Source organism: Macaca nemestrina, chromosome 10 (assembly GCF_043159975.1).
Source record: "Macaca nemestrina isolate mMacNem1 chromosome 10, mMacNem.hap1, whole genome shotgun sequence".
Lineage (NCBI taxonomy): Eukaryota > Metazoa > Chordata > Mammalia > Primates > Cercopithecidae > Macaca > Macaca nemestrina.
Window position 1 is genome coordinate 123,986,154 of NC_092134.1, and position 19,067 is coordinate 124,005,220.

General features: G+C 34.2%; 1 long non-coding RNA gene across 2 annotated transcripts in view; it reads left to right on the plus strand.

The window, feature by feature from the left end:
- The first annotated feature begins 612 nt into the window (after window positions 1-612).
- The window catches only part of LOC105481460 (uncharacterized), a 325,073-nt gene continuing 306,618 nt past the window's right edge, over window positions 613-19,067 (plus strand). The window contains exon 1 of one of the 2 annotated variants that reach the window (XR_986956.2): window positions 613-685. This is a non-coding gene — a long non-coding RNA (uncharacterized lncRNA). The remainder of the gene's footprint in view (window positions 686-19,067) is intronic. The other variant, XR_011609312.1, reaches the window with a different exon arrangement.

The window sequence follows — 19,067 nt, forward strand, 5'->3', positions numbered from 1 at the left end:
TGGGTGGATTGCAAGTGAAAACCGTGTTTGATATGAGTAATTTATGCAAAAAATGAGGAATATGGAGGTCGGCCACTAGGGGGAGAGCAAATACAGTTCTGTGATAGCTGGAGAACTAACAGAAGGGAACATGTATTGAGTCTACTTTCTGTGGTCCTTGAGGTTTGACATTTTTACATATGTTACTAACAATTATGAAATCTTACAATAGCTTTGAGGGTAGGAGTCATTTGCCCTACTTAAGGCTAACTAGCTTTTATGATGCTCCGGAATGTTGTGATTCGTGCAGCAGACAGAGTTAGCAAATGTTGGAGCTTAAATTAAAATCCAGGCATATATTCTTACTCCCCAGCCAGAGTTGCTGGTATTTTCTGATAATAGCAAAAAGAAATTGAAAAAAATGATGGCAACAGTGGGGGAAAAAAAGAGTTTTTGTTATTTCTATTGTTTTCTGACACCTCCTCCCCAACACACGCATGTAAACATCTGCACGCACATGTACTTGCATGGGCGCCCACTAAGAACAATGACTCTCTGTGTGAGACCTACCGGAAATGGGCAGGGAGGAAATCACTAGAGGTGGGGTCAGGAGGAGTAACCTGCAAGCCACTGGCCAGAGTCTTCCCTTGTGAGTGATCCTCTGATAGAAATGGGGTCAATATTGAAAGAGCAGAGAGGAGCAGAGGTGAGAAGACATGCTCAATTTTCTGCAATTGTGAGTGATGCAGAGATGTTTTTGACAGTTGAGGATTTGGATAAATTTAGCTTCCATTACACCTTATATATTTTTAATGTTTGTTGTTTTGTTACAATCTTGCTTTAACAATGTCTACAAATGTGTAGTTTTAAGTTGTTTAAAATGGAATATTTTTCAAGTTTTGTTGGGTGAAATTCAAAGTTAAAAGACGTGGTATATGAAATTATTGTCACCTTGTAACAAAGCTTGATGGATAAAGGTCAATTTGCTAGGGAAATGTTCTAAATATTTTCTCTATTAGAATACCTGGTTTTCTTTCAGTCTTCATGTAGGAAAGAGATAAGGATATATCTGACACCTTATATTTGATGATAGCTAACTTATTTTTCCCTAGGTCGTGCCATGTTAGATTACAGAAACTTTTCTAGTTACTGATTAGAACTGGAATTAGTTTTATTCGACATAAATTTTTTTAAAAAACTAATTTGAGTGTAGTTTCTTTAGACTTCAGAGTAGCTGACAGCCACCTGCAAGTTAAAGAAATTAAAAAAAAAAAACCCTGATATCTTGTATATTAAAAAGAGAATATCTGCTTTCAGAGAATGCATTTGTGATACCACTATTATAAAGTATTATAGAGACAAAGGTTTAAAAAGTATGTAGCATTTCTAATACAATACTCTTATCTCTTACACAGTTAAGTTTAATTAAATAAGAAATAAAGAAAAATAATTAAATAAGAATTAATTAAATAAGAAAGAATGTTTTTGCTATTTTCTTATTGTCTTTCTAGATATCTGGAATGTTGCAGATCAAATTCTGTTACAAAAAAATGCAAGTTGAAGAAATTAAAAAAAAAAAAACCCTGATATCTTGTATATTAAAAAGAGAACATCTGCTTCCAGAGAATGCATTTCTGATACCACTATTATAGAGTATTATAGGAACAAAGGTTTAAAAAAGTATGTAGCATTTCCAATACAATACTCTTCTTAACTGTGTAAGAGAAAAGTTTAATTAAATGAGAAATAAAGAATAATTAAATAAGAATAATTAAATAAAGACTTTTTTCTATTTTCTTATTGTCTTTCTAGACATCTGAAATGTTGCAGATCAAATTCTGTTACAAAACAATGCTAAGGAAGTGTATTATCTCCTATCAGAACACACACATACACATTTTTTAAAACAAAGCAAAAGATAAACTCCAGCTGATTTCGAGCTTCCTCACTTCAAAAAATATTTAAAGTAAACATAATTTCAGTACAGCAAGATTTTGCAAACAATCTATATTATTCACTGTACGAGTCAAGCGTAACTTCAATTCTGTATCCTGTCTTCATTTGCTGTTGTATAATAGCGCTGATGCTTAAATACAGTATAACCTTATTTTCTTTTTAATTTGGAAATGTATTGATGTTCCTGTGATAATCACATCTTAATAATCACAAAGCCATGATTGAATACTGCTAGATGCCTGTGGCATATTAGGTACATCATCTTGCTCAGCATCTGTTCCACTTCCTAGTGTTCTGTCTTATATACTATACAGATAAAAAGCTACAGACGGCATTTCCAGGACTACCTTTTGGCAAGAGTTCTGGATGTGTTTTGGTCCTATTCATCAGGTATACTCATATATATAAGACTTGAATTCAGAACTAACCTAAGTAGAGAATGGTGCCTAACGTCAGTTTGGCTAGTGAAGTGTAGCTCTGGAACTATTTATTCTGGTGGAGCGTCTTTATTTTTGGATCACAGCCCACAGTGTCTTCTCCATACTGGCAACCGTAGTGCTGGTTTTCTGATCTCCAGATTCCAGCTAGTTTGCGTGATCGTAAAGTCAGAATGTGGGAGAGCAACATCTTGCTTTAGTTTATTTTTAGTTTCCTGATTTTGTCAGAGACAGAGTAGTGGTCAATTATGTGATGTGATCTTGAAATTATTAGAAATTATTTTGAAATTATTCAGTAGGCCCAATCAACAGCCTCCTTTTCCAGAACTTCCAATGATCTTGTTAGCACTTCATTTCTTCCATCAAATACCTTTCTGCATCAAATAGAGCAGGTTCTGTTAGCTGCAAACAAACCCCAGTTCATACTGGCACTTTCACGACAAAAAGTTTAAGTGCTAAAACGAGAAAAGTTCTGAAAACAGTTCTGAAGTCCTTTGCACAAATTACATGTCAGAATAGAGTATCAGTTAAAGTTTATAGAGAGTGAGAGAGAGAGAGTGTGTGTGAGAGAGGGAGAGAGGGGGGATAGATAGATCATTTCATCCCAAGAAAAAATGCTACATCTAGGGACTAGAACTGAGTGAGGAATTTGAAAGGATTTAGAATGTAAATCTGAATCTGCTCGAAGACAAGCATTATTTCGTCTCTGCAGTCTAATCTCAGTTACCTAGGAAAGGAAACTCTCTGCCTACTTATCACCTGTTTTTAAAAGTAAAAAAAGACCCTGTAATATTTCTCTCCACAAAGGATTGAGAGTATTTTTCTCATCAGTGTTTTTTTTTTTGTTTTGTTAAGATAAATCTGCAAAAGCATTAGTCTAAAAGTTATTGTTTTCTAAAGCTTAGGATCACAGATTTGAGAATTCTCAGGTGGTCTCTGACAATCTGAAATTAAATTCTATATGTTGCATATGTAAATATGAAACATTTTCAAGTGGGTAGGTCATATCCTAATGTGGGTGATCTCTAGACACTCAAAAGTTCTCATAGTCAGAAGAAGACTGAGAACCAAACAGGAGTCTGGAGACCATGCATAAAAATCCTGTTCTCTACATTATAGTCATATGTCCTATGTACAAGTGAGAATTTCTATTCATATGGTATTGCATTTAATGTTTATTATAATTTTGTATAAAGCATTAATATTCATTGGATTTTCACAATCACTTTATGGCACAAGTATTTTATTTCTATTCGATGTCCAGTTTAAGTTAGGAGGCCAAATATTTGCATTTATTTAGTTGTTACTCAGTAGAGCCAGGTTTGAAATTATAAAAGTCATTGATTGACTCAAATATAAACATGACTTAAATTTGTGGAAACCTATAGAATTATTTTCTGTGATTTGCAATAACTGGTTATAATTATTTTTAAAAAATTTAAATCAACAAAGTAATTACATGATAGCCTAACGTGGGTGAATCTCATAATGTTGAGCGAAAACAGAGAAATGTGTAGTATATAATTTTATTTATGTAAATTTCAAAACAAATCTACAATGTTTCTTTTGAAATGAAGGTGGCTGGTCATATCTGGCAGGGGCTTAAGAGGGCTTCCCTGGCCTCAATAATGTTTTAATCTTTACCTGTTTTTTGCTAAATGGCTTTGTTCCTTTTAATGATGATTTATTTTACTGTGCATTAATGATTTAGACATTTTTATTTGTGTTGTACTTCAAGGAGATTTATTTTTCAAATTCCTAAATAAGAAATTTATTTTTATTTAGATGCTCCAAATATTATCTTCAAACACTACATTTATATTAACTACTTGGTCAAGCTCTGTGGTTTCCCCTTTCTTTCACTGTTTTCCTTTCTGCCTTAAATCCCTTTAATATTCTTCCTGGAAGGATCATTTATGTTTAATTACTGTTGAGGTCACACCTACTATTCTAAGAAAAGAAGTCCCTTAAGACATTTGATCTGGGTATTTGTTAAAGGAAGCCTATGGGCTTGCTTATAGGCCAGGTAGAATGTGGGAGGTAACAGTAGTCTGAATTGATCCTTCATTTGTTTGATCTTTTATTCATTTAGCATTTGATCTTTCATTTATTTGGCATCATCCCCATCATTTCCAAGGCTTAAAAATGCTATAAAATAGATTTTATACTTCTGTGTTCAGAATTATTTTTTGTCACATACCTCAGATTTAAGAGGAGACTTCCTAGTAAATTTTATCCTGACATTTTCTACTACTTTGTAGGCTGACTGTGCAAGATTGGGATTTCTGATGCTACTTCTCTCTAGGAACCAACACCTAAATTTGAGAAAGCCTGCGATTTGATGACATGGCATTTGTCCTTAGAATGATGCAAGTCTAAAAAGCTAAATTTTTCATTTAGCTGAAAATAGACTCTAAGAATACATATTCTTTTTTACAATTGATACTGATTTTTTATAAATCTTTTAAATTTAGTAAAATAAATACTTGTATCTAGGTACAATTAAGACCCTTTAGATACATTTTTAGAAACAGTCTTAAAATCCTCAACTACAACTTAATCCATTTTGCATTTTTCTCTAAGATGATATCAATTTTAATATCACTTGTATTTGAATATAGAGAATCTTACCTTAGGAACTGTCAACAACCTTATATCAAAATATTTTCAGGTCAGTTCTCTCCATTTATTTTCTATCCATCATAACCATACTAGGTACACTTTTTACATCTAATGAATGAGACAAGCAAATGCTTTTCCAATCATTACTAACCAGAATAATTAGCAATTCCAAATAAACTCCAAGGCATATAATGCCTTTTTTATGATCAATAACAATATTAACTTCAGTTTTACTTGGGCAACATTGCAACGTATAACCCCCTCGTGATACTTACATCTCATGTTGTTCTGTTACAAGATCTGATACATTTTTCAGAAATAACACTTTATTAACTGTATTTGAAAATTTTCTACATTTATCTGTCATGGAAATTTTGTTTTATATAATGCTTCTTAACATCCTGCTTATCTACTCTGCAGAATCCACTTTGAATAGCTCTGATATAGACGACTTAAACACTGCTCGCTTCCACTGCTTCCCAAACACTGGATAAGGGTGCAGGACCCAGAGCATCATGCCATTGCATATATCCTCATGGAGTTTACACGATAATGACATGCTTTCTTCTCTCCAAATTCTGGCGAATGAGAAAGCTCATCTTTTATAGTATGTGAAAAGTCTTACATAAGTCCTCATCTCCACTCCCATATCCAATTTCTGTGATAATGAATATTTATGATTTTGAAATTAAAGTTGCTCATTATTAAGTTGAAAACATAGACAAATGTACACCTTAGAAAACTTTTTAGTTTTCTTAGCAGCAATTACCAATGTTTGTGTTACGATTTTGATGAGAAAGAGCATTTGGGGACATATTTAACTACACATTAGTCTCTTTCTGACTAAGAGTTACTCTTTCTGAGAGTAAAATTAGAGGAAACCAATAAGTTGTTCAAGATATTCTGACTAAAACAATGACCTTCCTGTTGCCTGATCCAAGGGCATTTAGTCACCTTACTATCAATATTCATGTAATATTTATACAAATGATACTCATTAGACTTGTGCAATACATTGAAAAATCTCAAAATATTCATTATATTTTTAGATACTGTATAAAGGAGGAATTTAATAGAGTGAAATGGTTAAGATCATGTACTCAAATATTGGTACTGCAAGTTACTGACTGTAGAGGCACTCTCCCTGTGCCTCACTTTTCTGATCTGAAAAATGGTAACAGTAATGTCATTTACATAATGTAGTGCTAATTAAAGTATCTGATATAACAAATATTACTTATGCTAATTCTAAATGCTTTCCGTCATTACTAATGCTTAGAACGTATTTTGGAGTCAGAACGTATTTTGGAGTCATAAGATGAGTTGATAGCTATAATTCATTCATTAGCTCAACCAGTACATGAGCTTACAGTGTGCTTTGGATAGTTCTGAGAGTTGAAAACACCACTGTGATGATAATGACAGTGTTCCTGCTCTCAGTAAGTTCCTACTCTAGTGAGAAGAAGGTAGACAACACATAAACAGTGTGTGATAAGAGAATTGAGACTCAGATGATAACATGCTACTATATGAGAAACTGAGTAAACAGCAATTGTAAATAAAGTTCTGTTGTGATAATATAAATATGTAAAAAAGAGAATGTGCAGGCAAGTATTTAAGTATTTACCAGTCAGAGGAAGCAGAAGAGAGTAGAAGGAATGAGTACATTTGAGAACCAGAAAAAATGGTTAGCATGGCTGGACATTAGCGAGCTTAATAAAATAAAATCATTAGTGAATAAAACAGACATGATCCTACCTTTGTGGATGTCATCGACTAGTATAATATTAACATCTTAATTTTAGGAAGTCTCATTAGTTTGAAAGAATCTTAAATGAAGCTAGTACATTGGCCTGAAGAATATTAAATTAAACCAGTTAAGTTATTGCCTGGAAAGGAAAAATTAATACTGGTGCTGTTTATAACACTCAGCATCTTCAAATGTGTTTTCTCATCTATAAGACAGAAATAGTCACAATTATTCTGTCTATTTCATAAGGTTATTTGGAGAATAAAATCTGATGCTATATCAGGAATATTTTGCAAAGTAGAAAATGGCAAATTATTGGAAGTAATTCATACAAATATCTGATTTTTTTTTTCTATACGGTGATCTACTGCCTCATCTCTTTCTAGTCTATTACTTCATTGAGGCCTATCTCAAAATACTTTTTGATATTAAAAACCACACTTGTCAGTCCCCATCTATCCTATATGATTTTATGTTATTTTTCCCATAGTACCTGTTTATACCCTCCTTTATAACTGAATAAAGGTAGAGTTTCTGGTGTATACATCCACTGCCTTATCTCCTGTATCTAGAACAGTACCTGCCACAAAGCAAACAGTCTATAAATATTTGTTGTATAAATGAGCCACTGGAAAAAAAAGTACTTAGTTTCCAAACCACCATTAACTTCAAGAATCTTTTTTCTTTTTTTTTGCATTGTTAGTCAACATATGTTAAAAGAGACAAAGACAGTTATACTCAATGTCTAAAGCAGACTTTTCAAAGAGGAAAGAAGACTGCCTTGGGGACAGAGACTCTATTCTTGATGTCCTTTACACAGCATTGAAACACTTCTCCAACTTATGGTTCTTCCTTTCATAGAGTCTTCATAATTATACTGGTTTATCCTATTTTACATATTGGATAAAAGGATAAAATAGTAAAGAGTATAAAGCTTTATGGAATTACCCAACTTATGCAAATATAAAGAATATTATGAAAAAGATAACTAAGTAAAAAAAGTAGATATCTAGACATCAAGTGCTCTGCTTTGAGCAGAAGTACCACCTCATTTAACAATTCTTTGTCTAACCTATGTTAGCCTCAGCACAGTTTAACTTAGTGTTTTGCTTGAGGAAAAAACAAGACAAAGCAGTAACAAAAATGCCGCAAGTACTTCCTAATTGAAATAGTGATCCTATTTTAAAAGTAATTTAGCATATACTGTATTTCAACCCTAATGGTAGGATTTTGCTCCTTTAATCAAGGCAGTATATTAAGTGCATGAATAGAGTTTTTTTAATGCTTAGCAAATTATACTAGTAACTAGTTTATAATTTGTGATTGTGCATGATTCTGATAGTGAAGAAATTTCATTAGAGATAGGTTGAAAAGCAGAATGCACGTGTATTTGCATGTCTGGATGCAGGTAAATAAATAGTAAAGCTCGTTGATAACAGAGGCTATTATAATTTGAATAAGATTATATTCTCTCTAGGAGAGATAAAGGGTAATGAAAGACAATTCAGAGCTAGTTTGTTATTACTTCATCAAATACCTCAGCCTCAAGCTGATAAAACTCCCTCGTATTGCTCCCTTGAGACATTAACGACAACGATGCTGCCAACCATTTGTAGTGATTTCCAAAATCATTAATATCACCATTTAAATGAGTTTGTGATGTGTATAACACAGGATAGAGCCAAAGGTGAAACCACTACATACGCTTTCATAAAACCATAAGAGGTAAGTTATGGGAAATAGTAAAACGAACTGTATTTCGCCTGGACAGATGCAATGTCAAGATAATTTTCTATGGAAGCTAACAATGAGCTTTAATGACATGTTAATTATGTTACTTATGAAAACTCAGAATTATATAGTAACTTTATTTGCTTTTTTGCAAATACTAATTATATTGACTCTTTACAAATTCATATTTATTGTCTTTATTTTTCTTTCAAATATCAATTCCTTATGTGTAATCTTCCCAAACCATAATCTGCAGATAGTTATTTCTAAAACAGATGATCTCCAGATTACATCAAATGTGGTACAGAGCGTGATATTTCATTTTGTTTTGTTTGTTTTGTCGCAGTATATTTTAATAAGATGGTAGGCTCTATTTTGTTGGCATACATTTAGGTATGACATTAAATATGCAGCAAATTTTTAAGTACATAAATAAGGTAAAATAATGATGGCACTTCCTAGTTTTAAGGAAATATCTAAAATTAGACATATTAGCTTGATTCTGAAAGACACTACTCTGAGAAAATCATTTTTAACTCTAAATTCCATGTTGCTATTTATTAATTTCCCGAACCTTGGTGTCTTGACAGCTTTTAGCACCCAATTTGCTTCTTTTTGATTAACTGACTATAACTTAATAGAACACACTGTTTTAAAAGAGGAAATTTTAAGGGGGGGAACAAAATATTAAATTTTTGAAAAATACAAGTGCTGTTAAAAAATCAATAAGGATGGCTTACAAGATAAAATATTCTTTCAGAAATGTTTAGTAAGATATAAATTATTTCACTAAATAAGTAGTCACAATGTATGATAATTAGAGCTGTTTAACTTTTTCCACATACCTATGTAAAATAAAAACTATCTGCAATAAGAGACTATTCTGATAGTCTATGAAAGCACCTAGACTTTATCATATATCTGCCAACACATTTTATCATCTCATTTTTGTCATCATGCTTTTCAATTATACCTTTTGCAGGTAAAAAAGAAATGAAGTTATCACGGTCCTGGTAAAGTCCACTCCCCTTGAATAGACTGAGTTTGGATGCAGTTGCTTGTGAATCCCAAAACTGTGTCAATCAGTAGCATTTAACAGCTTACTTTTTGAGGGGTAAAATTTAACTTCATTGAGTAAACATTCTTCTGTTTTTATCTGACCTCTGCCTGCTTCTGCCTTGCCCTTTTTTCAGCTTCTCTGGTCAGGAAGCAGTTTTTCAACCACCCATTTGTCAGCTCTATCCATAATATAAACATCTCTTCTTTTCAATTTTGCAAGCCTTGGTTTCCTGCCCCAGTGGGGAATCCTTGATTTTGCTCTGACCTGCCTGCGCTTCAACCCAGTTACCTATTGTACCCTCAGCTCATTAAACTTGTTCGCAAACTTTAGCCCCAACAATGAATTGTTTACCAGGCTCTAGCTCTGACTTACTGGCTCTGAAACCTGACTCACTGGGCAGCTCATACCTGGCAGTCTGCCCCCAGTGCCCCGCCAGGTGTCCCGTCCAGTCTCCTGATTATCCCAGGCCTTTCTTCTCCTCTCTAGGCTAACGCTTCCTAGTGCTAACATTAAAGTCATCTTGTATTTATATCCAAAGACTCTACTAGAGGTGTATTACAGTAAGTTCCACACACATTTCATGCTTTATCTAATTTATGCCATTCCATCATTAGAGAACATATCCTATAGTTTTCTGTTTCTAAACCTTCAGTTACTCATGTTAATTCTTCTGCCTAACATTTAGTTAGTATCTAGTTGTTTCTTCTCTTTTTCTCTCAATCATCTTCGATCTATTGTTACTTAATTCCTAAATACTTTTTTTTTTCTTTTTCTTTTTAGACAGAGCAAGGCTCTGTCTCCCAGGCTGGAGTGCAATGGCACGATCTCAGCTCACTCACCCTCCTCTTCCCAGGCTCAAGCAATTCACCTGCCTCAGCCTCCCTAGTAGCTGGGATTACAGGCGTGCACCACCATGTCTGGCTATTTTTTTTTTTTTTTTTGTATTTTTAGTAGAGACGAGGTTTCATTATGTTGGCCAGACTGGTCTCCAATTCCTGGCCTCAGATGATCCACCCACCTTGTCCTCTTAAATTGCTGGATTTACAGCTGTGAACAATCATGCCCAGCCCCTAAATACTTCTTGAAATTATGTCTTTCCTACAGTGCTATTACCATTGCAGCCTTTCAGGTCCTAATCATTTCTACTTAGACTGCCTCGTGGATCTCCTTACTAGTTTTCTTGGCCTCAGTCTTACCTCTTTGAAAGTCATCTTCCAACCAATTGCCAGGTTAGCTTTTCTAAGTGGTTATTTGACCTTATCAGTATCTTTTAAACATATTTCAAATGCTCCTTACTACTTGCAGAAAAAAGAGAAATCAGAAGATAGTCTTAAATTACAGTGACTTTATAATTTATTGTACAAATTAGTCACTTTTATGAGTGAAAGGGAGTGCTATTGATAGTTTTGTCACTACCAACAGGAAGACATCAGGTCAAAGAACCTATATGGTTGCCTTGGATAAGATGATTTTTATGGTATGGTATCTGTTTCCTACTTCAGTTTCAGCTTTCCTGATCCCAATCTCAAAATTTGCATTCAAGTTCTAAATCTCTCAGTGCTTATTATGTTGCTGTTTGTTATTTTTTTCTGTCTGATAGACTCTTGAACATTTTTCTTTCTACTAGACTTTGAACTTTCCATCTCCCTAAGAGAAAAAGCTTTGGTTTTACTTTTCATTTCTGCAAAGTTAGATTAATGATGTAGTTAGTAGTAATAATTACAAAGATAATATTGCAGTATGTATTAAGAGAGAGCATATTCTAAAGCAATCAGGGAAGCTTTAAGAAAATAGATGAAATCTAGACCTTACCTTGAGTTTGAACAAGAGTTCTGTAGGGCGATCAAAGACAGGATGTCATCAATCTGTGTTTCCTTTAATCAGGGGGCCCCTATTTACTCACCCAAACCATCAGAATCAACACTGGTCATCAATGGGATTATGATATAAAGATTTATTAAATGAGAAGTTTTTCTGAAGATTATTGTGTAGTAATGCCCTCTCCTCCTGCAAGAGGAATTTGATGAAAACAATGTCAAAAATTTCAATGGGAGGAATGATTGATTCACAAAAAAAACCTTGCTGGAAATTTTGAATTTCAGCTGTATTACGTTTCATCTCTTAAGAAAAAAGAGAGGAGTTGCAGGGAGTGGCTGAGAATATTTTTCCCATATGTCTGTTTGTATCCATCATGAGCATGTGTACACAGAGAAACACATACATACTCAGATTCTTGCATTTTAAAACCATACTTGGCTTGTCAGACTTGGAAGTTTGGTCTGCATGTAATTATTCACATCTTAAAATTGCATTGTGTGTATAGAATTGTACATATTATGTGTTTAGGTATCTGATATATGAAACATTTCTTTTTCCCTGTGTTGTGACATTTTTTGGATCAGTACAAATTATACATTAGCATTCTGAAACACAGATATTAATTGCTATGCATCTATGTATTACTGTTTCTATTAAAATTGTAGAATTTATACACTGTAAATAAATGCAAATCAATTTTGTCAATTTAGTAGAAATTTTCAGAAAAAATGCAGTAAGAAAGTCTGAATTTAAAATGTGTTCAAAGAAGGAAATTCGCCTACATTTAAAAATCCTTGACATTCGTGACATGCACATCCCTGGAATAGAAAACACACACAAAATGTCTATCAAAAAATAATGCACTGAACTTTTGACATGAATTGGCACAAACATGACATGTTATAAACATTATGGAAAAGTTAGTAGAAAGAACTTGGATGCATAAGTATTTTGGTAACCTAGCTTTTATGAGTTGTGTCAGTATCCATATAACATGTTATTATTTCCACGCTTTATCATAGCAAAAGCAATATTTTGTCAATAGTGAATGATGCAAAAATAAATTTTAAAAATTATCTAGTCAATTACCTTATTAATTACATAAAAGGAAGCTATTTGCTTATCTAAAAAATTATGCTAGCTCTTCTATTACTAGTAAAGTAAGTATACAGGATTGCTTGTCACTGCATTGACGGATCAAACAATGTAGAAATCTTAGTATATCTCTCTACAAGATTAAGTTAACTAGCTAAGGCACTGACTTCCATAAAAATGTAAAATCATTTATTAATACTATTACCTATGTTTTTTTCCATGATTATAAACTGATTAGATAGTATAAGCATATCATGTTTTAAAGATCTGAATCACACTTTCTATTCAAGCAAATTAAAGTTGTGATGTTTTATATTTGCTCAGCATGAATCTTCATTTAAAAAATTAAAAATGAAAATATTTGACCAGACATTTTATCAAAGAAGACATATGGATGGCAAAAAGCACATGAAAAGATGGTAAATATCATTAGTCACTAGGAGAATACAAATTTAAACCCCAACTAATTATCACTACATATTTATTATAATGTCTAAAATTAAAAAGATTTTACCACACCAAGAAGTAGTAAAGATGTAGAAAAACCAGAACTCTTCTATGTAGTTTACGGAATGTAAACTTGTACCACCACTTTGGAAAAGTTTAGTAGTTTATTCAAATGTGAAGCCTGGGCGTGGTGGCTTACACCTGTAATCTCAGCCCTTTGGGAGGCGGAGGCGGAGGTGGGTGGAATACTTGGTCAGGTGTTTGAGACCAGCCTGAGGAACAGGGTGAAACCCTGTCTCTACTAAAAATACAAACATTAGCTGGTCTCTGGGGTGCACACCTGTAATCCCAGCTGTAGTCCCAGCTATTTGGGAGGCGAGGCATGAGAATCGCTTGAGCCTGGGAGGCAGAAATTGCAGTGAGTCGAGATTGTGCCATGGCACTCCAGCCTGGGTGACAGACTGAGATGTCTGTCTCAAAAAAAAAAAGTCAAACACACACCTACCATAAGATGTGTTTCACTCCTAGATGTTCACCTAAGAGAAATGAAAGTGTACGTACATAGAAATACTTCTATGCAAATGTTCATAGTTGCTTTATTTGTAATAGTCATAAACTGAAAACAAGCCAAATGAAGAGTGTGAATACATTTTTTAAAATTGGAATATGTCCATATAATTAAATACTACTAAGCAATAAAAGGAATGAACTATTTATATACACTATAACATGGGTAAACAGTAAAATAATTATGTAGAGTACAATAAGTCAAGAAAAAATATGCTAAATGATTTTATTTATACAAAGGTCTACAAAATGACAACTCGAATATAGTGATAGAAAGCAGATCCCTTGTTGCTTGGGGGCGGGAGAGTAAGGGTAGGAAGGAGTGGGAAGATAGAAGTACAAAGGGTCAAATTGGAATATAATGGGCAGTTTCATCATCTTAACAGTACTAATGGTTTTAAAAGGGCATATATATGACAAAACTTCTCAAATATACACCTTAAATATGTGCAGTTTATGGTATGTTACCTGTAGAAGGATATGAGTCAATGGAATTGAAGGAAAACAGCAGCCTATATGAGAGATTGGGTATGGTATCCATGGGCCATGGTGCTTTAGTATATTAGTGCTATACTAAGACAACCAATCTAGGGACATGGAAGAACTATTGCAGGTATCAAAGGACCTGCGGATATCTTTTGTTTGCAAAAATGGAAGATTGGCTCATAGTGAAGAAACTTCAAATGATTTAACTTCCTTTGTTGTTTCTTTTTATGTCATTAGCAAATTGTCTTCCCAAGATTTAGAAGTATCCTATTTAAACACAAATAATTCTCAGAACTTTTAGTAGTTGCCTGGGACCAATTTTATTTCTTAAAAGCCACCATTCAATAAATAAAGACTAATTATATTGCAGATTTATGATTACTTAGATAATATGCAGAAAGATTATTCTTTTACCTGATTTCACCAAATAAAATAATACATTTTGTTTTGCTTTCACAATAGAATTTTTGCTTTACATAGAGGTCACTTAGAAAAGGGATTTTAACCTGTATAATCTGACAGAATGGATTATTAAAGAACAAAAAATATATTACCCAATAAAGGTTTTCTGTTGTGTTGTAATATCAAGTGTTTTATTTTAGGTACATAGATTGCAATAGGCCATGTTAATTTCAAATGATGTAGCTATTTTCTTTGATGCATAGGTTTAGAATTTTCTCAAAGCACAGTCATATGCTTAGTATATACAAATTGATTGGCAGCTAAGGTAAAAGAATCCTTTCCATCCTCATTTAATGAGAAACTCTGGACCATTTCCTTTTCGATATACTAGGTTTCCAGATTTGTGCTGAATGTTTCTACCTATTTAATCAACATGTCAAATACTGAAATATTTGTTTTTTACCTATATGTTCTTTGTTTACTGTATTCTCAATTTTTTATCTGGATTTTTTTGGGTGACAACTGCACAGAACCCAAGGATGGTTAAGACTGAGATTCATAAATCTAACTTTTTTTTCTTTGTCACTATTGACAGTAACCTTGAGGAAATCACTTAATCTCTTTGTGCCTCCATCACTTCACTATAAAACTTGGATAATGATACTTATCTCACAGGATAAGAGGGAGATGTTAATGTTTGTAAAGCCTTAGAGATCTTTAGATAAAGTAAACTAGTGCAGAATTGCTAACATAAAGAAATCATCATTGTTACATTCCTTCCTCTGCTAATTTCAAGGTATATGTAAATGGATCATTGCAAGTACTCCATTAATGCCACTTTATTTAAATCAGTCACTGAAAATGTAATATAGTAGATGTAGAAGGATTTTGGTGTAATACATATAAATTGCTCCATTAAAATGAATAAACTTCCTTTTTACCTGCCACTCTTTAGGGCCAAGATTCTCATATAAATAAATATACTTTTATAGAATATACCTTAGCACCTGCCTTACACAGATATAGAGAATCACAACTTTGAATTGTTCTTATTTCTCAATTTCCACTATTTTAAAAGTAACTAAATATTAAGTATTGAAATATATAATCTGGAATCTTCGTACTATACACTTCATGTTTTCTCAAATTGTACATTCCTTTTATTCAGATGATATCTACTCCAAATAAAGGGGTGTGTGTGTTAAGAAACGTGTCTCAGGAGATAACAATGATAAACTGTACAGAGCTTCTACACTCAATCACATCTGACACAGATGCAGAGAAGATGCTAGTACAAACTAAAACTAAGGAAGCCACAGAAAAAGATTTTGGTCAGGGAATCTGAGAAAGCTTTATGACCATGAAGTAAATTTAAGATGGGTCTAGAATAATAAATGTTTAGGATGAGTTTTGGGGAGGAAAATACAGGAGATCAAAAGATGTCACTTCAGACAGAGATGACAATTTTAGCTGTGGAGTCAATAGGGATTACAGGATTCAAGAATAGCAGGGGCCAGATGCAGCGCATAATCCTGGCAGTGGGTGAGTGGAAGAATGGCAGTGACCAGCAAGCATAGAATGGCCAGCAGGCGGCAGTAACACACAAGAATATGTGGGGAGGGCTAGTAAATCATTTTGTTATTAGAGGTGAAAGAAATGGGTAGTCAAGGAGAGTGTTACTTGATTAAACATCAGAAATGATCAACAGCAGGTGAGCAGAAGGCTGCTGTCAGTCACCATAGTGGAAAATCATGATCTGATCTCCCGATGTTGCAACAGATCTTCCAAAGGGCTATTGGATATGTCAGAAACCTAAGTACTAACAATGGTAAAAGAAAAGCGATGATGGTCCTCCATTAGAGAGAAGGAACACAGAGGTCAGGTGATAAATGGATCCTGCCTGAAGTTTGCCTCATAGAAAGTCTAATGGATGTGAGCCACCAGTCTGTGGTCATTTCTCTGGTCATGGGTTTGTAATAAGAATAAATAGAGTTAAAAGCTGACAGATCCTCCCACTGGCTCCATACAATGTAAGAGCTTCACTTCACTGTAGGGAAGGCCAAGTAGAAGCCTGTAAAATTGTACTCACATTCTTGGCCCAAATAAAAAGAGGCAATATAATATTTCAGGTTGAATGGCCGTGATTGTTTTTCTCAAAGATTTAAAGTAGATGTGGTAGTCTCATATCACAATTTAATTCACCAATATGACCTCTGGTTCAGCAAATGACAGAAATCTCTTTTTAACATAACTGTTAGTTTCAATCATAGTTGATAAGCTGGTATCACAGCCACAGTTGATATCAATTTGATACTAGAACAAAAATTGACAAAACCTCTGGGACTTACATGCAACTATTGATTCCTTGAATGTGTTTTTTCATCACTGTGAAGAAAGAAAAGTAGAACAATGCATTCCTGTGGAATGGACAGCAATATACTTTCATTATTTTGCATCATCACTATAATTATATTCTTACTCTTTGTCACAATACAGTCTACAAAAACTTCTGATCATCTGCATATTCGGTCAAACCTCAAATTGTTCTCACATTGACATTTTCTTTATATATCCAAAGCAGGAAATTGATATAACTCAGGCAAATAAGACACATGAGCACTACATGGTACCAAATAAATCCTACAAAGATGCAGGGGACTATAGCTTATCAGTGAATATTGTAGAAGCACAATGTTCTAGCATGTTCCATCCAAGGTAAAGGACAGTTATTACTCCTTGTAACTCCTATCTCTAAGAAAGATGCACAGTGAATAGTGGGACTCTGAGGAGTTTGAAGACATCAATTCAGCTTTTAGAACAAATTCAGGTTTTAGAACAAAGTATTTGTGGTAAAAGGAGAGTACCACATGACATTTCTGGCAATTACCAAGGAAAATTCTAAGAATGTAGTGTCCCTGGGTTGCTAGTCCAAGTCCATGTCGTCTGTCGCAGATAACTGTTCATCATTCAAATGCCGACTTGTGGTATGCAACTGGTCCCTTGTACAGACCTTATATAAGTATATGCATATGCATCTATTAAGGGATACAGGCACTGTTTCACGGGAGACTAGGAGGCAAAGTAATACCAATCTGGTGTACTATACTGGTAGGGAAAATCACTTCTATTATAAGAGACACAGTTTCTATTACATAACGGGGACAAGTAAGAGTGTATGTAGAAAACAGGGTGTTCGCGATGGTTCCCCTTTTCATGCCCAGTTAGTATAATAATGGGTGGCTACAGCAACAATGCTTGAAAAGAGCATGATAACAAAGGGTCAGCCTCCTTTGGAAATTAAGATCCGAGTTACTCCACCGAGCAATCAATTTAAGAGAACGGAAATGCTGGTAAAGGATAAGCTACATTTTGAATGAGTCATATGGCAGTGATAAGTATGTTCTTATGCAGCATAAGCAAATCTGTTCAGTGCAAGGAATAAACTGTAGAAGACAATTATGATATCCCTCTCATATCTATTTGGGCTTTACAAAATTATACACACTGGTCCATCTCCCAACTGGTTCAGTTTCCCTGTAATTAGACCCATTATGTCTACATGCTAGGAAGGATAAAAGTGCTGAGAATTAACATCCAGCCCAGGAATAACCCTCAGCCAATGGCTAAAGAGAACTGGTGCACAAATATCCCAGGTCCCTCATTCTGTGATAGGAAAAATACTGCACTACACGGTCTTTGCTGACTCCCAAATTTCTCCAATCTTACTTCCTTAGTTTTTATAGGTGTTCCCTGATTTTATCTCCTAATGAAACTTATTATCAAATTATTGTTTTTAGGTTGGCTGCTGGTGTGACAAAAACTACAAATATATAATTAATCATTTGAAGTTTTTTTTTTTTTTTTAAATTTAAGTTCTAGGGTACATGTGCAAACATACAGGTTTGTTACTTATGTATACATGTGCCATGTTGGTGTGCTGCACCCATCAATTCGTCATTTACATCAGTTATAACTTCTAACGCCATCCCTCCCCCTTCCCCATAATAGGCCCCCGTGTGTGATGTTCCCCTTCCCATGTCCAAGTGATCTCATTGTTCAATTCCCACCTATGAGTGAGAACATGCGGTGTTTGGTTTTCTGTTCTTGCAATATTTTGCTGAGAATGATGGTTTCCAGCTGCACCCATGTCCCTACAAAGGTCACAAACTCATCCTTTTCTATAGCTGCATAGTATTCCATGGTGTATATGTGCCACATTTTCTTAATCCAGTCTGTCACTGATGGACATTTGGGTTGATTCCAAGTCTTTGCTATTGTGAATAGTGACACAATAAACATACGTGTGCATGTGTCCTTATAGCAGCATGATTTATAATCCTTTGGGTATATACCAAGTAATGCTATGGCCGGGTCATATGGTATTTCTAGTTCTAGATCCTTGAGGAATCGCCATACTGTCTTCCACAATGGTTGAACTAGTTTACAATCCCACCAACAGTGTCAAAGTGTTCCTATTTCTCCACATCCTCTCCAGCACCTGTTGTTTTCTGACTTTTTAATGATTGCCATTCTAACTGGTGTGAGATGGTATCTCATTGTGGTTTTGATTTGCATTTCTCTGATGGCCAGTGATGACGAGCATTTCTTCATGTGTCTGTTGGCTGTATAAATGTCTTCTTTTGAGAAACGTCTGTTCATATCCTTTGCCCACTTTTTGATGGGGTTGTTTTTTTCTTGTAAATTTGTTTGAGTTTTT